At 36.9% G+C, this 23,801-nt stretch overlaps 1 pseudogene; it reads right to left on the bottom strand.

Moving 5' to 3' along the window:
- Positions 1 to 12,497: 12,497 nt before the first annotated feature.
- Positions 12,498 to 23,801, bottom strand: LOC147384249 (plant-specific TFIIB-related protein PTF2 pseudogene; annotated as a pseudogene).

The raw sequence follows: 23,801 nt of genomic DNA, 5'->3' as shown, positions 1-23,801 counted from the left end.
AAATCATATTCAGGGAGCAAAACGGTAATTTTCCAATCCTAAAAATTTAAAATTTAAAAAGTAATAATTAAAACATTAATTAACACAAAGTGAAATCTTAATAAATTGAATTAAAAATTTTAAACAATTAAAATCAATTAATTAAGACCATAGGCCAAATTTTAAGTAGTGGCCTTTCTTGACATTTACTAAAAGACCCCTCCATCTGGGGGTTCAAAGAATTAAAGATATAATTACGGAGGTTCTTCAAAAAATTTAAAAAATATTCTTTCATTGTACGTAAGATTGGAAATCCTAATTTAAAACCTTAATTCAAAACGTTAATTAAACAACCTAATCTTATCTAAAAGAAACCATGTCAAACTAAAAAACTCTATAACTAGAAGCCTACACAACCCAATCTCGGAGGTTAAGAGAAACCCTAGGAAAGATAGGTCAGAAACACCCCCAGCCTTCCCAAAATCGTAAATTCAAAGTCTTAACTCCCTACCTAACATCCAAACCTTAGTTTCTGCTCAAAAAATACCTAGAAACCCTCCAAAAACACCTAGAAACCTTCCAACAAACATCCAAAGAAATTAGAAAACACTCAGATCTAGGAGGAGGATACCTCAACCTGGAGATCAGAAGTAGATCTAGAGATGGAGAAAAAATAGGAAAACTCATACGAAGATGCTCTCTGCTAGTTCTAAGGAAACCAGTTGTTGTAATCACTCAAGTAAAAAGTAGTTTTTGTTTATTTATTTATTTTAGGTCTTTTTAGTAATATAATTTTTTTGGGGAAAGTAGAGACCGGTATTTGTCAGGCGGGGTTGGTGCCTAATACTTTTCAACCCCGTAACCTGATCCCTAGACCCGTTCTTTTTGTAAACTAATGTTTCTTATCTATTTAGAGTCAATGTTTTGGTTCCTAAATCATAATAACTAGGTGGCGATTCCCAAACCCCAAAAAAATGGATCCACAACCTACGGATCGAGGGCACTTTCATCTGGTTCTTATTCTGTTTGGCTAAGTCATCCATCGTCTTCTACATCTATTTTTACTGCTTCCTCATGACTTCTCACATTGCCAAGAGTTGAACATCTGGAGCTGGTGCCACGGCAGGGGGGGGGGGATGCATTGACTTTGGTGGTTCTTGTAGATCTCATTATTATTTCGATTGAAATCAATTATGTTATTGGTATCCCACAGATGATGCTAGTTTTGCGTGGTCAGAATTAAGTAAACGGTGCTGATGAACTCTATCTCACGGATCCGAAGTCGTTCCTCCCACCTCCTTTCTAGTGTTAGTGTGGTACCTGCAAAAAACTCTTTGACGCCAAGTTAAAGAAGTAGAGGAATAGTCTAAAGAACTGGTTAGTCATTCAATCCGTCAAAAAAGATTCATTATTCTGTGCTAACTGTGTTATTTATGGATCCTTGTTAAGAATCAGGATTTCCCCTTCACGAACGATGATCCTGGAGAATTCCCTGATTCTATGGATCCACAAACAAAATGGAGATCTTCTGGATTTGATATACTATACTGGGGAGATTTTCTTCGAGATCTCTGGGCTTGACGTGCGCATATCAGGATTATGGGTATTCTTTAACTAGGTCTGCTCCGCTCGACAGGTCAGATCTTATTTAGTGTTGTGCTGCCCTTCTAGCTAGACTAAGGAGATCTCTACTTTGACTTATCTTGCTATTTGGTAGCGCTCGCATGCTGATTTACGCATGGTACCACTCAACTGGTTTTGACACGTGTATGGCTTAGATAATTGCGTTGTTATTTGAAAGCGCCCTCGATCCGCGGGGTGCGCGGATCCGCTTTTGACCCTTGAGGTTTGGGAGTCGCCACCTAGTCGTTAAGGTCTAGGAACCAAACTGACTCTAAAAAAGACAAACTAATCTACGAAAGAGAAAAAGAGTCTGGGGATCAAGTTACAGGGTTGGAAGGATCCCAAATGGAGGGATCCTTAAAGAAATATCCCACGAACCCTCAACAATTTTACTTGAAAGCCCGATTGATCGATTTTTTTAATTCAAAATTTGAAATTAAATTCATCAATGTTTCACTTTAATTATTTAATATTTTATTTATTAATTTCAAAAAATTTTATTATGAAAATTATGAAATTACCGTTTTACCCTTAGAGAGGACTTTTCACGTTTTAAGTCAGTTTTTAATGTTCTAGGATGTTTTAGAATCGATTTTTCGTAAGGAATTCAATGGAAATATTGGTTTGTGTTATTTATAAAATTTTTTGTGTGAAATGATCATGAACTTTATGAGGGGCATTTTCGTAATTTTGTCAAATTCTGTTAAAATAGGTGAAATGATTTATTTGGTTTTGATTTATTATTTTATGTGTTCGAGAGAGTTTTCCTAAGCGTAACGTAGGATCTAAGGTTATTTTGAGGTTAGGGGTATTTTTATAATTTGGTCAATTTTTAATGATTTTTATCGTGAAACTTCTTTTTAGTCTCCAAGATGATGATTTCTATATTTCTGGGGTCATATTTTCCAGTGTAGCATGGTTTCTAAGGTTTTGTCAATTCGAGATACCTCATCCGGATTTCTAAAACACATCTGGTAACAAAACAAAGCAATGGAAATAACATCCATCATTGGGAATCATTGCGATTGGGTTGACGAGTTGATTAATCAGGCGAGTGCAAAAATGGGGTGTCTACAGATGCCCCTCTTTGGCAGAGGGTTGAAGCAAACTAGATAGCAAATCTATTTTGGTAGATAGTGCGATATCTGAATGTCAAAGTTAGTGACAGTTCATTTTGCAGCCTGATTTAGCAAATCGTCGGGGTGTTCGGATCCTTGAGGGTAAAGCTCTCCCCGAATTAAAAGAAATGCCAGTCCTTGAGCGCGAGCTCTCACTTGCAGTGTCAGATCCTTGAATTTTAGAGAATTCTTCCTAACTAAAAGAACAAATGTGCAAGTGTGTGCACTATGTGAAATTGAGTAAAATCTGAGTAAAACAAAACTCGAGAAAATTTGAATGATATTTGAGACAAATCTGAGCAAAAGTTGGGAGACAGTTAAATGTCCTACTCTACCTACTCTAGGAGAAAGAGTAATGCACTAAATTTTTTTGGGAAGTTCTACTCTACCTACCCGGAGTGAAAGAGTAATGAACTATTTTTGTTTTTTTTTTTTTTTGGAAGTTCTACTCTACCTACTTGGAGTGAAAAAGTAATGAACTAAGCTTTTTAGAAGTCCTACTCTACCAGCCCAGGGTGAAAGAGTAATGAACTAATTTTTTTTTTTGAAAGTTCTACTCTACCTACTCGGAGTGAAAGAGTAATGATCTAAATTTTTTTTGGGAAGTTCTACTCTACCTATCAGGAGTGAATGAGTAATGAACTATTTTTTTTTTGGAAGCTCTACTCTACCTACTCGGAGTGAAAGAGTAATGACCTAAGCTTTTTAAAAGTCCTACTCTACCTGCCCAGGGTGAAAGAAGAATGAACTAATTTTTTTGGGAAGTTCTACTCTACCTACTCGGAGTGAAAGAGTAATGAACTAATTTTTTAGGAGTCCTACTCTACCTGCCCAGGGTGAAAGAGTAATGAACTAATTTTTTTGGGAAGTTTTACTCTACCTACTCGGAGTGAAAGAGTAATGAACTAATTTTTTTTTGGAAGTTCTACTCTACCTACTCGGAGTGAAAGAGTAATGAACTAATTTTTTTAGGAGTCCTACTCTACCTGCTCAGGGTGAAAGAGTAATGAACTAATTTTTTTGGGAAATTCTACTCTACCTACTCGGAGTGAAAGAGTAATGAACTAAGCTTTTTGAGAGTCCTACGCTACCTGCCCAGGGTGAAAGAGTAATGAACTAATTTTTTTTTTGGGAAGTTCTACTCTACCTACTAGGAGTGAAAGAGTAATGAACTAAATTTTTAGGAGTTCTACTCTACCTGCCCAGGGTGAAAGAGTAATGAACTAATTATTTTGGGAAGTTCTACTCTACCTACTCAGAGTGAAAGAGTAATGAATTAATTTTTTGGGAATCCTACTCTACCTGCCCAGGGTGAAAGAGTAATGAACTAAATTTTTTTTTTTGGAAGTTCTACTCTACCTACTCGGAGTGAAAGAGTAATGAACTAATTTTTTAGGAGTCCTACTCTACCTGCCTAGGGTGAAAGAGTAATGAACTAATTATTTTGGGAAGTTCTACTCTACCTACTCGGAGTGAAAGAGTAATGAACTAATTTTTTTGGGAGTCCTACTCTACCTACTCGGAGTGAAAGAGTAATGAACTAAGCTTTTTAAAAGTCCTACTCTACCTGCCCAGGGTGAAAGAATAATGAACTAATTTTTTTGGGAAGTTCTACTCTACCTACTCGGAGTGAAAGAGTAATGAACTAATTTTTTGGGAATCCTACTCTACCTGCCCAAGGTGAAAGAGTAATGAACTAATTTTTTTTTGGGAAGTTCTACTCTACCTACTCGGAGTGAAAGAGTAATGAACTAATATTTTAGGAGTCCTACTCTACCTGCCCAGGGTGAAAAAGTAATGAACTAATTATTTTGGGAAGTTCTACTCTACCTACTCGGAGTGAAAGAGTAATGAACTAATTTTTGAGGGAACAAACGGGGGATTAACCTCGCATTTGATTTTTTTTTTAATAAAAAGTTAGATTTTATGAAGGTCCGGTAAACATTTTAACTCTCTTTGAATCTGAGGAGTTTTCAAAATTGCTATCAAGAGGGTAACCTTTAATTCAAAGTTAACCTTATCCTTTGGGGTTGAAATTGACCAGGCATCAGAACAAAAATGCCCCTAGTTTGACAAGGAACATTGCACGGGATAATTGGACATAGTTTGAAAATAAATGCCCTTAGTGTAAGGGGGGAAACTGTACTCTTTAGAAAAAGGAAGTGCTCTTGTTATGAAAGTTTGAAATCCTTAATTACCGCAAGCACAATAAAGGTTTAACTTTTAATTTTGACTTTTTATATTGAAGATTTTAAGTCAGGCTCAAAGACATTGGAACAAAATATTTCTTTCTGAAATTCATCATAGAATTTATTCTTTCTCCCCGTCGGTTCGCTTAGGGACATGAAACTCTTCAGATCAATCATAGACGAGATACTTGTATCCACTGAGTCTATATTTGGTTCAAACTGGATATTGAAACTTGATCATTCGGACTTTTGATATTTCGGCACGGGCTACCTTTTCAGCTTCTCAACTCAACGGAGATTTTCTTTTATTTTTTGATAGCTCTAAGTTTTGCCTAGATTGCCTATTCAGGTTTTCAATCTAGCGAGCATGCTCTAACTTTTGCCTAGATCGCCTTTTTAGGTTTTCGATCTAGCGAGCTTACAATTTTTTCTTTTTTCCTTACTTTGATTGTTACCAAGGTCATCCTTTCAGATTTTTAACCTTGCGAGCTTGCCTTAATTTTTGCCTAAGCCGCCCTTTTTGGGTTTTCAACTTAGCAGATTTTTTTTTTTTAATATTCTAAACTTCTGGAGTTACTATATGATCAAATTTACTACCTTCCTTAACTTTTTCGCACAGTACTTAGGAGGACTTTTATGGGTAGGCTTAGGACTAGGTATAAAAAGAAGGGAATCTTGAGGCTCAAAAACCCAAATGCCCCTTGTGTGGCATTTCCCTTTTAAATTATTTTCTTTTTTCCTTTAATGGTCTTACCCACTCTGACAATATTTCTTTTTCTTTTTAGATTTTTTTGTTGTCAAGGAATCTATATTTTTTATTTTGATGTGGTCGGACCTGAAGTAACTTCTCAGGTTGCCTACGTACCCCAGAATTTTGGGATCAGACCAAGACGTAGTTCAAATTTTCCCTCCCCTAGGTTAGGTGATCGGGCTGAGAAAGAAAAAGGCATTTTTTTAAAAGGCTGCAAAGTGCTGAGAAAGGAGATAATGAACTGGGTAGTAGGAAAATTGATTCGGCCAAAGATGGCCTCCTTAAATGTAGTACCATTTGATCCGGTCAAGGTTGGTTGACTCTGGTAGTTCACTTCCATCATGATCTTGAAGTCTGACGACTTTTCCAGACAGTATTTCCTTAATGAATGAATTTCTCCAATTGGGTTCAAACTTTCTCCTATAGTCGAGGAGGAGTGTTCAATTTTCTTTGAAGTCTGATAGTTAAATCCTTGACTTGTAAATAATGAGCTTTGACTTTTTTGTCAAATCCACGGGTGACTCTTCTTAGATAAGCTTGCAGATGGTACAAGGCTTTAACTCGTTTTCTTTGATCAAGTTTAATTCTTCATACTGCTGACGAACCCAATCTGTTTCTAACAAATGATTTTCCAACAAGATCCTGAGAGACGAAATTTCCATTTCAACTAGTAAGACTGCTTCCATGCCATACACTAAGGAGTCGGGAGTAGCTCCAGTAGAGGATCGAATTGAAGTTCGATATGTCAATAGCGTGAATGATAATTTTTCTGACCAATCTCGATGTGATTAGCACCTTTTCCTGATTATAGTCTTGAGACTCGTACTAACTGCTTCAACCGTTCCATTGGACGGTAGGGGGATGATTTGTGCTTCCGGATCTTCAACTTTAAACATAGAGTAATGATTTATGCTTTGAAGTACGACCCATTATCAGAGATCAATTCAAAAGGTACCCCCATATCAACTGATAATATGTGATTTGAAACTCAAGATGTAGTAAAGATAGTGCTGATACATTTTATAACATCTTCTTTGATTCCATCGATATAGATGAGTATCTATTCCGTATTGAACAACACCCAAGCTTGTACTTAACATACCCTCATATGATCACACGAACAAGTCTTTTGAAATTTCTGAATAAATTTATTATCCCCTTGTGTTCCTCTAGAGATAAGATGGTTTCTATTTGAATCTCTTTAGGAATTTATTTATGTTCCGAGATCAATGACCTTTCTTTCTCGATTAAAGGTTGAACCCGACTCTTATCTTCTTGTTCAGAAACGAAATCTATCAAATTATTAGTTAATTTGTTAATGCGCTCGAGGTATTCAAAAATTTCCTTTATCCGATCAATTTCAGATGGGGCAATAGACACCTCTATAGACTCGATGAACTAACCTGACTCAATAGGAAAGATTAGACTCAATCTAAGGAAGACATGACCTTACTAGAAAAAAGGACTCGAGTTAACCCAAATGACTCATGAAAACTCAAGACAAGTACCCACACGAGTTTGATTAGGACTGAGGACTGAGATATTGCTTATAACCGGTAGGATTGAATCGCTATGATTTTCAAAGAACAACTGGATGATGTTGAGAAATTTTGAGGTCATTTCTGACTGTTGACTTGATATTGACGTTTACTCTAACTGACCGGATTTACAACCCTAGCTAGACGATAGATGATTGAGCTTAGATACAATGATAACCCTTAAAACCTCTTTGAAGGTGAATTTAACCAATTTCAGTGTCACCCCCTTGATAACATTTTAAATGAACCCTGAGATTTTATAGAATTTTGTGCACCAATCCGTTAAACAATTCATCCATTCAATGATTATTCAGAAGAAAAATAATTTTATTGCACTCTTGAAAATAATGTTTTTATTGAATAACAATTTTCACAATACTGATTATTTTTTGCAATCATTTTCTTTTTAGAAAAATATATTTTGATAATTTATAAGGTCCATGCAAAAAATAGATTTTTGATAAAAAACATATTTCAAAAAATTTTCATGCAAAATTAGATCTTTTGTAAATCATTTTCTTTTCTTTTAGAAAATATTTTCTTCTGAAAAACATTTTTTCTCTGAAAAATAGTTTTTTATTTGGAAATCATTTTCTTTTGGAAAATTTTGTTCTTATGAAAAATATTTTTTGGAAAACGTTTTTTCTTAGAAAATATTTTTTTCTAGAGAATAACACTTTTTCTTGAAAACACTTCTTTTGGAAAACATTTTTTCTGGGAAATACTTTGCCTTTGTAAACTACTTTTCTTCTTTGAAAATTTGATTTCTATTTCGATTTAAATGACCCGGTCCATCAGGACTATGGGATCGGGATGGACTGGGTCATTATTATAAAAGAATGGATTCTTTATTGGGTCGGTGCACCCATTTTTATTTTCAAAAATAATATTTTTGATCCTTGAGGACAATCATACACTCTGATCTCACCATTCACATCACTCACATACATTCATCAATCAACGGAAAACAACCCGGGAACACCCACGATAAGTTTGAGTCGTGACCTATTGGGAAGGTTTGTAGACTCTAAGCTTACTACGTGCAATGCATTTTAACTGGCCACCCTTGCTCGAGCACACCTATATACCTTTCGATACGTGGTGACTTGGTTTGTTATACCGTATAGGTGATAATCTAAAACCTCAATTCACTTCTATGAAGCAAAAAACAGTCAGTTTGATCTCCAGTTGAGAGGTGGCTCACAATGCTGAGCAAGGGCCCACTTAAATACCTTTCGTCTATAATAGACGTAGTCTATCCCCCTCGTACAGTAGGGTACAGCGGGGCAAGATCTTGCTTAGGCACCGATTTTGACCAAGAAGTGCAATTGATATACTTAGATTATCTTTTATACCTACGGGTACGAGTCAATAATTGTAGCTTTCATAAATGGTTTGGCATCCCACGAGGGGACCGACCACGTACTAGTACTACGTTGGCAATCGGGACATGTGACTGTGTGGCTTACAATAGGTAAAAGGCTCAGGTTGCTCCAGCCTAGGTGCATCAATATACTTCTCAGAATCACCTGATCAGAAGGTATCGATACCCCAGTTTGATATACCCTAAGGTACGTGACTGGAGTTATGAGTTTCATGAATGACGTAGCATCTCCGAAGAGACCGGGCCACGCACTAGTGCCACGTTGGCTAAATGGGACGTGTAAGTGAGTAAAGCAGTAATCGTGCATGTGGTGTGTGCGAAACAGGGTGGGGTGTGCCCGGGGTTTTTTCAAACAAATGGGCCCATGGGTCAGATTATGTCATCACATATGGATATCAAATGAATATTGATTAAGAAAATAATACAAAACCCATCACATCGAAATTAAGATGAAAGCAAACACATCACAAATATATCTGTAGAGATCATGGCACATTATATGGGCATATAACACAAATAATAATTAATCTGATCCAACATTAAAAAGGCCCACAAATTTGTTGTCTATGGTCTAATCAAGGGTTACTTTTGGGTGACCCAAAATAAATCGAGATTCCAATAGATGTTACATTGATGATATAATGACAATGGTTGAGATGAGCTCACTTTCAGGAACATTAATTGTGCTAACATTAGATAAATTCGGATTTTCTGTGAATTTGGAAAATACAATCCGAACTTACATCGATGATATCTAAGGCTTCTGATAACGAAATCGAGTGAACTCAAGTTCTAAATTAATCTACTTGATGAGATCTACATTTTATAAATAGGTGCCTAGACTTAATTCTCACCAAAATGTTCTGTAAAAACGTTTTAACGTTGCTGTCCCAACCTTCATTCAGAAACAATTCTAGATTTACAGATTGAACTTGCATCGATGATATCTAAGGCTTCTGATAACGAAATTAAGTGAACTTAGGTTCTAAATTAATCTACTCGATGAGATCTACGTTTTACTAATATGTTCCCAAACTTAATTCTCACTAGAATATTCTGTGAAAACGTTTTAACATTGCTGTCCCAACCTCCATTCAGCAACAATTCCAGATTTACAGATTGAACTTGCATCGATGATATCTAAGGCTTCCGATAATGAAATTGAGTGAACTCAGGTTCTAAATTAATCTACTCGATGAGATCTACGTTTTACTAATATGTTCCCAAACTTAATTCTCACTAGAATATTCTGTGAAAACGTTTTAACATTGCTGTCCCAACTTTCATTCAACAACAATTCCAGATTTACAGATTGAACTTGTATCGATGATATCTAAGGCTTCCGATAACGAAATTGAGTGAACTCAAGTTCTAAATTAATCTAATCGATGAAATCTACGTTTTATTAACAGGTTCCCAGACTTAATTCTTATTACAATGTTTTGTAAAAACGTTTGAACATTACTGTCCCAACTTTCATCATTCCATCATTTTCATATGTCAATTTGAATCTTTCATTATTTAGGGGTCATCAAAAAGTGATCCTTAATTGGAAAAAAAAATGCAATACCCAAAATCATCTACAATCAAGACAAAATAAATAAATAAATAGAAAAAATAAATAAAATAAATCCAACTAAATAATAAAAATAAAACTAGGTCATCTTGGCAATGCTCCCATACTTGGGGTTTTTCAAGTTTGATCCTCAAAAGTCCCCAGTGGAGTCACCACTGAAAGCGCCCTCGATCCGCGGGGTGCGCGAATCCACTTTTGACCCTTGAGGTTTGGGAGTCGCCACCTAGTTGTTAAGGTCTAGGAAGCAAACTGACTCTAAAAAAGGCAAACTAATCTACGAAAGAGAAAAAGAATATGGGGATCACGTTACGAGGTTGGAAGGTGTTAGGCACCAACCCCGCCCGACCAAAGCCGGTCTCTACTAACGTCCCAAATAAATCACATTGCTAAAAACCTAGATAAAAATAAAAAATTTTATACCTTTCCGATAACAAGGATTTTGTTCCCTCAGATCTGACAAAAATAGCTCATTGTACCGTACTCCCTTGCTTCGTTCTGTCTCTGGATTTGATTTCGGATCTCTGAGGCAAGGTATCTCCTTATTTTTGGATCTGAACTCTTCAAGTTTATTGCGAATTTTGGAATGTTTTTGGAAGGCTTTTAGGCGTTCTTTAGGCTAAAATCAAAGGAGGGATATTAGGTAAGGAGTTGAGGCTCCAAAACTAGGGTTTATGGGAGGCTAGGGGGGCTCTAGACCTACTTCTTTTAGGCTTTATGATTTGATACGAAAATAGGGTGTGAGCACCTCTATTTATAGATGTTTTTAGGGGTTCATTTGGATAGAGTTAGTGTTTAATTAGAGTTCTTTTAATTAGAGTTGTGTTTTAGTTAGAATTATTTTAGGTAGAATTGTGTTTTAATTAGAATTATTTTAGGTAGAATTATTTTTTAGTTAGAACTCTATTAGATAGAGTTATTTTTTAATTAGAACTCTATTATGATTTTGATTTTTGATCTTATTTAATTGACTTTTAATATTTTAACTTTAGTCTTAATTGATTGACTTTTAATATCTTAACTTCAGTCTTGCTTAATTGACTTTAATTTTGACTTTAATCTTACTTGATTGACTTTAATACCTTGACCTTAGTCTTGCTTGATTGACTTTAATTTTTTGGAGAACCCTCCTCTATTATATCTTTAATTCTTTGGACCCCCAAATGGAGGGATCCTTAAAGAAATATCTCACGAACCCTCAACAATTTTTCATGAGATCCTGATTGATCAATTTTTTTAGTTCAAAATTTTAAATTAATTTCATTAATATTTTACTTTAATTATTTAATGTTTTATTTATTAATTTTGAAAATTTTAACTATGAAAATTGTGAAATTACCGTTTTGCTCTCGGAGAGGACTTTTCACGTTTTAAGTCGATTTTTAATGTTCTAGGATGTTTTAGATCGATTTTTCGTAAGGAATTCAATGGAAATATTAGTTTGTGTTATTTATGAAATTTTTTATATAAAATGGTCATGAACTTTATGAGGGGCATTTTCGTAATTTTATCAAATTCTGTGAAAATTGGTGAAATGATTTATTTGATTTCGATTTGTTATTTTATGTGTTTGAATGGATTTTCCTAATTGTAACGTAGGCTCTAGGGCTGTTTTAAGGTTAGGGGTATTTTGGTAATTTGATCATTTTTTAGTGATTTTTATCGTGAAACTTCTTTTGTCTGCAAAATGATGATTTCTATGTTTCTGGGGTCATATTTTCCTAGCGTAGCGTGGTTTCTACAGTTTTATCAGTTCGAAATACCTCATCCGAATTTCTGAAACATTTATGGTAACAAAATAAAGCAATGAAATAAACATCTATCATTGGGAACCATTGCGATCGAGTTGACGAGTTGATTAATCAGGCTAGTGCAAAAATGGGGTGTCTACAGATAGCATCCTCAAGACTTACTCTGATTACACGACGAGACCATGACAATGGAGACTGAATTGATATGTTCATATATTATAGATATATTACTCATGATATGTTTTTAATTTTTTTTTCCAATTATGTCTATGTCCATCTCAAACATTCACAGGTTATCTCACATGGATGAAGAAAATCTTGTTATGGTTGGAAATCCCACTAAAGATCAAATGCAAGTGAAGAAGCTAAGATATGCTTGTTGTGTCAAGCTTTTTCAATCAAAGTTGTTGGTTCCTTCTAATGTAACTAGTCTTTGAGAAACACTAGATATTTGGGAATCAAATGTTTTTTACTAACTAATTGCGGGTAAGAAGAATCAACATAACAAAGATATGGGAACTCAAAAAAAAGAAATATACACGACCATTTATGAAAGACAAACAATGTAAATTGAAAAATGGAGTCATTCATCTTGAACTCATGTTAATATATATCAAAATTTGTATCATAAATAATAATGAATTAAAACAAGTACAAAAACCGATCGTATCCTTTTTTTATGGGATCGATAAAACATAGAAACATTGCTATTCTTTTTACCGTGAAATTTTATAAGGAATCCACTAAAACATCTCAGAAATACTCCCAGAGTTAAAGACATGTAGGTCGAGCAAAGTATTATAATGGCCCTGCTCGATTTCCTCATCTTTGACCTCATGAAGAAGAAGGATTTCAATTATAAAATATTCCCAATCAATCTTACATCCTTTCTCTTCTTGCAACTTTTGTTTTCTAGCTTTCAAGCGCTCCAAAAAACAACTCTCCCTTCCATCACCTAATACATAACTCGAAGGTTGCAAAATGTCATTAATGCAAAGCTTGGCAGCATTTATCTTTTCTCACCTTCTTTTACATGCCAATACACTGGCATCAAAAGATGGAGGCAACCCATTAAAACCTACATTCTTCTCCAATATTTGTTCGAACAATAGTTTTTTGCTCAAATCCGATTTTCCCGTCCACCACTCCTTATAATCTTGAAAACTACCTTTCTTCCTCTTTCTTCTATGTTCAACTCCAATCTCAATCATGGACTTATCAAAAGCATTTCCATTCAAGAATTTCGTATAAATCATGGACAAACCTTGTAGTGATATCTTAAGCTGGTCCAATAATATTCGCTTTGTATCATCAACCTCAAAATACTGAGGATCGTTTTTTGCATTGCAATCATAGATAGCAAAATCAGTTTCTTTTCTAATACACCCACCAACCATTTCTTCCAAATCTAATCCAACCATCTCTCCATGCTTCCTCTTCTCCCCAACCTTCGACCTTGACTTCATCTCCATATATTGGAGAACAAAAGGTGCATTCTTTACTATGTTCTTAACCGTAACATTCTTTCCCCAAGGCAAAGCTTGAGCGACTTTAACAAGAGTCTCTAGAAGTTCTTTGTATCGCTTTCTACATGTAGCAACCCCACAATGTACTTCCTTTGCTATATCTTCAATTCTAACTTCAACTTTATTCAACTTCGTTACGAACACCAAAACAGCCACAACCATTGGAATCGGTTGTCGCCCAGTTGTCAAAAACCACTTCATTGCACATTACAAAAGAAACCTTCCTTGTTTAAGGATCTTATCTCTCTTCTCACTCGAAACCTCACCAAAACTAGAGCAAGTTCGAATAACCCGATCAGACGAAGACACAATATCGAATTCAAGCAAATTCAAATTAAGGAAATCAACAACACGGGCTATCATTCGCCCGAGTTTATGAAGATCACAACCAATAACTGATGAAGCCTCTACTGTGGCATCAGCAATAGTAGTTGGTGTGGCAATAACATATCTATCTCTATTATAAATACAGCAGCTATCTTGTGGTAGAATAAGTTAGATAGAAATCTGAAAAATTAGAGAGAGGGCTAGGAGAGATTACAAAGGAAGAGGTTGATCTTCTCTTTGATTAAAAATCGAGCTTTCTTCTTGAGACGAACTTGTAGGTTGTGCAAGTCATTGGTTTCCTCATATAGTGGATTCTCCCTTCACCCCCGTGGATGTACGAACATCGCCGAACCATGTAAATATTGTGTGAGCATCTCTTTATTTACTATTTACATTCGTAGTTAGTTTTACTTTACTTTGATTGCTAGTAGTGTTGGTCATTGCTTGTTGGTGTGTTTTAAAACTTGGTATAAGTTTCGATTTTGGAATTTGGTATAAGTTCCGATTTTGGAACTTGGTATAAGTTTCGATAAAGGGTTTCTCTCTAGGTGGTTTGCTTCCGCGGCTCCCCTCCCAACAATTGGTATCAGAGCCCTTATTCAAATCAGGGTGGTTAAGCTCCGATTTGAGGTATTTGCTTGGGTATTGTGTAGTGTACACAAGGTGTTTGTTGAAATTCCTGAGAGAAGCTGGTGTTGTTAAACAAGCGGATAATGACATCTACTAGCGGAACCGTCAAAGTGGGAAAGTATAAGATAGAGAAGTTCAATGGGAAGAATGATTTTTCCTATTGGAGGATGCAAATGAAAAATTTGCTAATCTCACAGAAATTGCATAAGGCGTTGGCAGGAAAAGAAAAGAAGCACAAAGACATGTCTGATGAAGATTGGGAAGAGTTAGATCTCGAAGCACGAGCGTCGATAATTCTATACCTTGAAAGGGATGTAGCTTTCTTGGTAGATGGAGAAGTAACGGCTGCGGGTGTGTGGTCAAAGTTAGAAAACAACTTCATGACGAAGACTCTAACAAATCGGATCTATTTAAAGTCTAGATTGTATACTTGCAAGATGGAGGAAGATACACCAATCTGGGAGTACATTAACAAGTTTGATAGGATCATATCAGATTTGAAGGATATTGATGTAAAGGTAGAAGATGAGGATCAAGCACTTTTGTTGCTTCTTTCGTTGCCAAAGTCATATGAGAACCTTGTACAAACATTGATGCTTGTGGGTGAAAATTTAATGATGAATGAGATTAGAACATCACTTTTAGCGGATGATCTTCGAAAGATTGCAACTAGTAGCATGGCTACTAATGGTAATAAGGAGCAAGCACAGGGGCTGTTTGTAAGAGGAAGAAGAAATGAGCGAGGAAAAGGCAATGGAGGAAAGTCTAGATCGAGTTCTAGACCTCTTACGGAAAGATCGTGTTTCAAATGCGGTGAGCTTGGGCATTTCAAGGCAAATTGCCCTAACAAAAGAGTAGGCAGGAAGAAGAACAACAAAAGTAAGTTTAATGGGAAGCAACAAGGTAAGCAAGAGGCTAGCTATGCCTCGGAAGAAGGGGGCCGCGATGAATGCTACTCCGTCACGAGTAATGAAGAAATCTCCGGTAAGTGGATTCTTGATTCAGGTTGCTCTTACCATATGTGTCCAAATAGGAAGTGGTTTACTACCTACAAAGGCATTGATGGTGGAACCGTATTGATGGGTAATAACCATGCTTGTAAAACGGTGGGGCTTGGTTCAATTAGAATCAAGATACATGATGGAGTGGTCAAAACCTTGATGGATGTGAGACATGTTCCTAACTTGCGGAAAAACCTTATTTCTGTTGGTGTTTTGGACTCCGGTGGCTGCAAGATAGTTACGGAAAATGAAGTGAAAAAGGTTGTTCATGGTTCCTTGGTAGTGATGAAGGGTATTCGTCATGGTAATCTCTATGCTCTTTTGGGTACTACAGTTACAGGAAATGTAGCAGTTAAAACAGTTGGAAGTGGTGGAGACCCAACTGAATGCACTAGGTTATGGCACAGGCGGCTTGGGCATATGTCAGAAAAGGGTCTAAATCTGCTCGGTAAGGAAGGTTTGCTGAAGAACATGAAAAAGCCTTGCTTGGATTTTTGCGAGCATTGTGTGTATGGAAAGGCACATCGGGTTCATTTCTCTTCAAGCAAACACAGAAGCAGAGGTATATTAGACTATGTGCATACAGATGTTTGGGGTCCGGCTAAGATAACTTCCAAAGGTGGTTTTAGGTATTTTGTCTCATTCGTGGATGATTATTCTAGGTGTGCTTAGATTTATTTCCTTAAGCATAAGAATGAGGTATTCGAGACATTCAAGAAGTGGAAAGCAATGGTTGAGAACAGAACGAGCAAAAAACTGAAGACTTTACGATCTGATAACGGTACAGAGTATACAGAGGGTGCCTTCAAGGAGTTCTGTGATCAAGAAGGTATTGCTCGACACTGGACAGTCAGAAAAATACCACAGCAGAATGGAGTCGCAAAGAGACTGAACCTAACATTGCGGGAGAGAGCAATGTGTATGCGCTCATATGCTGGTTTGGGCAAAGAATGGTGGGTAGAGTCGGTTGCTACAGCTTGCTACATAGTAAATCGGTCTCCACATTCGAAATTAGATGGAGATGTACCTTACAAGGTGTGGTCAGGAGAGCATGCAGATTATGAGACATAGAATTTTTGGTTGCACAGCTTATTACCATGTCAATGAGGAAAAGCTTGCCGTTAGAGCTAAGAAGGCAATATTCTTGGGGTATGCAATGGGAGTAAAAGGCTATTGTCTTTGGTGTGTAGAGGATTCTAAGTTCATAATCAGCAGAGATGTTACTTTTGATGAGAGCTCTATGGTAGCTTTGTCAAAAGCTATGGTGCCCGGTTATGAAGGTGTTGAGACTTCAAAGTCTTAAGTGGTTGATATAGAACCTAAAGACCAACCAGGTTCTAGTCATGTTCAAGAGGAGCATCATAGAGACACTCAAGATGAGAGTGATGATGAGCTTGAACATAAGGAGGTTCAGCAAGAGAATGTACAAGTGCTTCAACAACAACAGCTTGAAGAGTCTTTGGTTTCCTCTAGGCCGAAGCGAGCATACAAGCAAGTTCAGAAGCTGGGTTCAGATCAGCCTTTGAGGCATTATGGGCAGGTAAACTTGGTTGAGTACGCACTCTCGATGGAGGATGATGAGCCGATCACCTTCAAAGAAGCTATTCGGGATAGAGATAGTGAGAGTTGGTCAATTGTGATGGAAGAAGAGATGGAATCTCTTTGGAAGAACCAAACATGGGAGGTAGTCCCATTGCCCGTGGGAAAAAAAGATATTGGTTGTAAGTGGGTGTACAAAAGGAAAGAGGATGTAACACCCCAAAATTTTAATTCGTATCTCGAGGAAAAAATAAATAGTGAAATTTTAAGAAAATCTTGAAAGTGGGATTAAGGGGTAAAACTTTAGGATGTTTCTGATCATTTTTAATGGAATCTGACCTCACCATCAGATTCAAAATGATCGAAAAACATAGTTTAACCTATAAGCACGTTCAAATGCGAGTCCAAATATAAAAATTGCAAAATCCTCGATTACCGGGTCGGAATAGGCTAAAATAGTGACTTTTTATTAGAGTAATAATTTTTAAAATTCGATTATACCATTGGATTCATAACGAAAAATTATTCAACATGGACTATTTATTTGTCATTTTTGGAGATCAGGAAGTCGAATATCGCCAAAAACGAAAACGACATCAAGTTTAGGAGTCACATCAGACTAAAGATGTAAATTTTTATGGAGACATAATTTGTAGAAATTGACTATACCATTAGATCCGGAATGAAAAATTAGGTGAAATAGAGTATTCATTTGTCAATTTTGGAGTCCGGATGATCAAGTTATCATCGATCGAAACAATTGACAAAATACCGAATTCGTCCCACATTTTATTTAAATAATAATTTTAATTTTTTTTTTATATGTCATCTTCCCCAACGCGTCCATACGGCCGAGACATATAAAAAAATGAATTTTTTTTTTCTCTTCGATCTTCAATCTCAGATCTCTCACAAACGGTTCGTCGTCGATGATCGACGCAGAAGGGAGAAATGTCCGCAGCTACGTTCTCTACAAAACCCACCCAACCTTTCTTTGTTTCACTTTCTATTTTACCCGATATTGTCAAAAATCAGTCGTATTTGGATACGGAAATTTCGAAACTTTGACCTCGAATTTCGTCCGTTTCCGGGTCAAACCGTCTTCCGACGTAGAAGGGAGAAACGTCCGCAGCCTCATTCTCTACATAACCCACCCAAATTATTTTCGTTTTCTCGCCTTTTTCACCTCGTATAGTCAAAAATCAGCCGTATTTTTATAAGGAGATTTTCGTAACTTCGACCTCGGTTTTCATCGATTTCGGGGTCAAACCGTCTTTCGCCGTAGAAGGGAGAAGAGACGAGCACATCGAGATCTTCAAAACCACCAGGCCGGTTTCGAAAATCAGCCACTTCGAAGTTCGGTCTGTCTCGATTTCCGCGCCGTTAGCCTCGATTTTTGCGCACGTGCTTCAATTCCGTTGCCTAGTGATTGTAAGGAACTCTCAATTTCTATTAGTAATCATAGATTGTGAAAATTGCATTTAGGATTTTATTGGAAAAATTTGGATGTATTTTCGAAATATAGAATTCTTTGTTTATTTCAAAATTCACGCCAGAAATTGCATGTTTGATATGTTTAATTGTATTTTTAACAAATTATACGTGGGTAGAGTATTATAACGGGTTATTTTCATAAATTGGGTCTTGTGCACTGTTCGGACCCCGTTTTAATATAAAAATTGTATTCTTTTTCAATATCATTGATAGAAATAAATTCTATAGTTGGAAAATGTGATTTAATATTCAATGAACTCATTTTGAGTTGATGAATATCAGAAAATGGATATTTTATTGAAGAGATTGAAAACTGTAAAAATCGGAAAAAAAAGGAAAAAGGGTATGAAACGGTAAAATGTCAGAGTCACACCCGAGGGGTGATGTCTGCATTTTACGTTGTTGTGTTGTGTGCAGGTTGGTGAAACAGATATCCAGGGATAATATTATTGGTTGCATGTTTATTTCCTTTCTGTTAGCGCGAAGCGCTGTTTACGTTTCCGTTATGTTATTTATTTTAGGCCGGGTGGCCACACTTGCATGGTAGGAAACTGGATATCTATTCTCAACCTTGTATTGTTAATTTCTCTTTTGTTTTCAAATGAAAATAATATATATATATATGTAACTATTTTGTAAGCTGTTAAAGAGTTTGTGAATGCCTGAAATGATAGTGCGTCATATCATCCGGAGTGGTGTACTATCCTGGGATGTACGGTAAGGACCACCAAGCTCATACGTGGTATGGGACGCGTATGAGAGTGGAGTCACAACTGGAATCTAGGTTTATTCCTCTCTATCTTTACCAGTGAACTTGTAATGTAAAGGTGGTCGTATACGAATGGTTTGTATATTTGAGAATCACATGTACGCCTAATAGGCATAGACGAAGATGATTGGTCAGTGATCACTAACAATCTATAGTAGTCGAACGTTCTGACACATCGAAAAGAGACCCATTGCTTACGGTCACGTCAAACGGCCAGCCTGAGCCGGATAAATGGTCAACCAAACGTGGTAAGGGCAGCGACCGGTCACAAAATCAGGAACTAAAAACCAGAGAGAAATTGTACATCATGTCCCGACTAGGAGCGATCCAGTCGTGAATCCCAACACTCTAATTCCAATACTCCACCATTGTGTATTATGTATCTATTGCTTTACTTTGATATATAAAATGAAATGCATGTTTAATGTTTCCATTTAATCAATTAGATTTGTACATAAAGAAAATGGTATAGTGAATACTCTTGATTGATGTAATGTTAGTTTTAAAATGTTTAGTTGCTCATCCCTAGCTATATGTACCAGTTAATCGTAGTTTCTTCTGTAAAATTTTGTATATTTTAAAATGATTCAGTATGCTTATTCGTTCATGCTAGGAGGGGTTATTGGCAGAAATTGTTTGTTTCCCTACTGGGTAACCATTGTTACTCACCCTTTCCTTCTCTATTTTTTTTAGTTTCAGATTCAGAGTTTGGCGAGGCATGTATAGAATACGAATGAGGATCATCTGGTTGGTCAAATAGACAACCAGAGTTCGTCACCTGGTAAGTACTAGGGCTATACCCCCTAGTGGTGTCAATTCCCCAGGTAGTTTTATGGATTCTGTCTTGAGCGTTAGGAATTCTGTTAGAGTGAGAAATTTTATATAATCCTGTATTCTGGTTATTCTTCCGCACTCTGATCTTTCGTACGTTATTAAATGTATGTAAGCTTCCGCTATTGTTATATTTTGTATATATATGTAGGATTGTATGTTGTTTATCAGGTGTAAGTTGAACGCCTTGGAATGCTAACATAAACAAAGGAGACCATGCCGAAATTTCGAGGTGCCACCTAGTACCTCGAGATCTGACATGGGGATTTGTGTTAGCGTTTGGCGGGGCGCCACAGAGGATCCCTCCAACCTCGGCAATACAAGGTACAAGGCTAGACTAGTGGCTAAGGGGTTCGTACAGAGAGAGGGTGTTGATTACAATGAGATTTTTTCTCCTGTGGTGAAGCATACTTCTATTCGGGTGCTATTGAGTATTGTTGCTCATGGTGATCTTGAGTTGGAACAACTCGATGTCAAAACAGCCTTCTTGCACGGAGACTTAGATGAGAAAATTTATATGCATCAACCTGAGGGCTACATGGTTGAGGGTAAGGAACGTCAGGTATGTCACTTGAGGAAATCACTTTATGGATTAAAGCAATCTCCTCGGTAGTGGTACAAGCGATTTGATTCCTTCATGCTAAAGCATGGGTTCTCCAAAAGTGATTATGACTGTTGTGTCTATATTCAGAAGCTTCATGGAGGTGATTATATCTATCTTATTTTGTATGTGGATAACATGCTTATTGCTTCGTTGAGCAAGGTGGAGATAGATAGGCTGAAATCTCAACTTGGTAAAGAGTTTGAGATGAAGGACATGGGCGCTGCTAAGAAAATATTGGGTATGGAGATCATAAGAGAGAGGTCAAACCAGCGATTGTTCTTAAGTCAAAAAGGCTACATTGAGCGGGTCATGGCAAGGTTTGGGATGCAAGGTGCTAAGTCAGTGGTGACTCCATTGGCTCCACATTTCAGGCTCTCTAGTAAATAATCTCCCAATACAGCGGAAGAGAAGGCACACATGGAACGTGTACCTTATGCTAGTGCAGTTGGCAGTTTGATGTATGCCATGGTTTGTGCATGTCCAGATATTTCACAAGCGGTCAGTAGGTTCATGGCGAACCCGGGGAAGACACATTGGGAAGCAGTGAAATGGGTCCTGAGGTACTTGAAGGGTACCGCTGATACGAGTTTGTGTTTTGGTGGAGATACATGTCAGATTAGTGGGTTTGTTGACTCAGATTATGCAGGTGATCTAGATAGACGACGGTCTACTATTGGTTGTGTTTAGTATACATGGTGCTCCAGTTAGTTGGCGATCGATGTTACAGGCTACAGTGGCACTTTCTACTACAGAGGCAGAGTACATGGCCATGGCAGAGGGAGTGAAGGAAGCATTGTGGCTGTGGGGTATTCTAGATGATTTGGGGATTAAGCAGGATTGTGTGAACTTGTGGTGTGATAGTCAGAGTGCGATTCACTTGGCTAAGAATCAAGTTCATCATGCTCGTACCAAGCATATCGACGTCAAGTATCATTTTGTACGGGATGTCATAGAGGAAGGTGATGTTTCTCTCCTGAAAGTGCATACAAATGAGAACCTTGCAGACATGTTAACCAAAGTGGTGATAGGTAGCAAGTTCTAGCACTGCTTGGACTTGCTTCATATTGGCCCGTGTTGAGTTGCCCAAGAGGGCATGGCCCTTCGGGGGGGAGTTGGGGTGAGGTGGAGTCTTTATGAAGAGATGGAAAGAACTACAATGGCTTGATCCCGATTAGAGGGTACGTAGGCAGCCATGATTAGAATGGTGCAGTCGGGTTGGTGTTATAGGTTACTCTTGTGTGGTATAGCTTTGCATGCTTGCAGCTTCTTCTTGTGTTCGTCCAAAATTTGAGGTGTTTTCAAATTATGTATGAAGTGGAGAATTGTGGCATCAGCAATAGTAGTTGTTGTGGCAATAACATCTATCAACAATAGTTGGTGTGGCAATAACATATATCTCTCTATTATAAATACAGCAGCTATCTTGTGGTAGAATAAGTTAGATAGAAATCTGTAAAATTAGAGAGAGGGCTAGGAGAGATTACAAAGGAAGAGGTTGATTTTCTCATTGATTAAAACCGAGCTTTCTTCTTGAGACGAACTTGCAGGTTGTGCAAGTCGTTGGTTTCTTCATATAGTGGATTCTCCCTTCACCCCCGTGGACGTAGGCACATAACTGAACCATGTAAATATTGTGTGAGCATCTCTTTATTTGCTATTTATGTTCGTAGTTAGTTTTACTTTACTTTGATTACTAGTAATGTTGGTCATTGCTTGTTGGTGTGTTTTGGAACTTGGTATAAGTTCCGATTTTGGAACTTAGTATAAGTTTCGATAAAGGGTTTCTCTTTAGGTGGTTTGCTTCCACGGCTTCCTTCCCAACATCCACCATTGCAAAGGGCATATTGTTCTTTCTCATTACAACGTAAGAACAAACAACAATTAGGATCGTAAACCATTCGCCGAGACTGAATTCTTAGTGATCTCCTCGATCATCTGCTTCACCTCATTAGATCTTGCAGATGAAAACCCTTGCTTGGTACAAATTTCTTCGATTTTCTTCTTGGCTTTGTAGATTTTGTTCTCGTTGTAATTGAAGTCCCCATTGATTTGGTTGAAGAATGAAGGAGCAGATGATCCGATTCGAACATAAGTGCCTTGATGATCGTTGATTTCGCCAAAATGGGCTTGAAAGTTGTCGAATTCGTGATCTACTCTGCACGATTCGCAAACCCAATTTCCTGTAAATTCATCTCGAATGACTCACTTTTTCTTGCAACTCTTGTAAGAACGAGAGCCCTCCTAAGGTCTAAACCAAAACCTTAGATTAGGGGTTGTTTATGGTCTGTTTGGCTGGAATCGATTTTTTAAAAATGCCCTTACTTTAAGATGGGAAAATTACTTAATAGACCCAGTAGTGGTAGGGCATAAAATGATGGGTTAGACCATGGACGAAAGCAAACTTGAAAATAAACTGGAGAAATAGAAAATTAATTTCTATCCAAAATCATTTATATATCATGTTAGTATCCCAAATTAATCTATTTTGCATAATCTTGTGAACTTTCCATTAGATCAACAAGTCTATAAAAGGAGACCCTCCCCAACAAGACTTGAAAATAAACTGGAGTAATAGAAAGGTAATTTCTATCCAAATCCATTTATATATCATGTTAATGTCCCAAATTATTCTATTTTTCTTTTACTGAAATTTTCTTAACCATTACAAATTAGCCTAGCCCTTTGAATAACTCTGAACTAGTTTTTCTCATTTTTAATTATCATAAATACTTTAAAACTGTTGAGATTTTAGAAGATTTATGATTCTTTCCTTTCTTAGTTTGATTATCTTTCCTTTCTTAGTTATATATGAGCTGTGCGTGCTTATTAGGTATGATTGGCTGTGATTGTATAGCTGTATCTTAGGTTAAATATGGGTTGTAATGTGACAAACGAATAAGAAAAGATCATCAGTTTTGAAGATGGTATCAGAGCCTCTTCGTTGAAATCCTTGAAGAAAGAAAAGAAATTTTCTTTTTAGAAAAATACCAAACCCAAAAATCCATAAACTCATAGAAACTACCTTCAAATCTCCAGTTATAAACAAAGCTAGAAAGCTTTGATCTTCATCGCTGCAGATTTGGAAAAATCCCATCACTATCATCGTCTTCACCGCAGTAGAACAACACAGCCGTGACTCTGTTCAGCCGCGCCTCTGTTCAGCCCCATCTCCAT

This window comes from Akebia trifoliata, chromosome 15 (genome assembly GCF_017979445.1).
Source record: "Akebia trifoliata isolate Shusen 1 chromosome 15, ASM1797944v1, whole genome shotgun sequence".
NCBI lineage: Eukaryota > Viridiplantae > Streptophyta > Magnoliopsida > Ranunculales > Lardizabalaceae > Akebia > Akebia trifoliata.
This window is presented reverse-complemented; position numbering and strand designations above follow the sequence as displayed.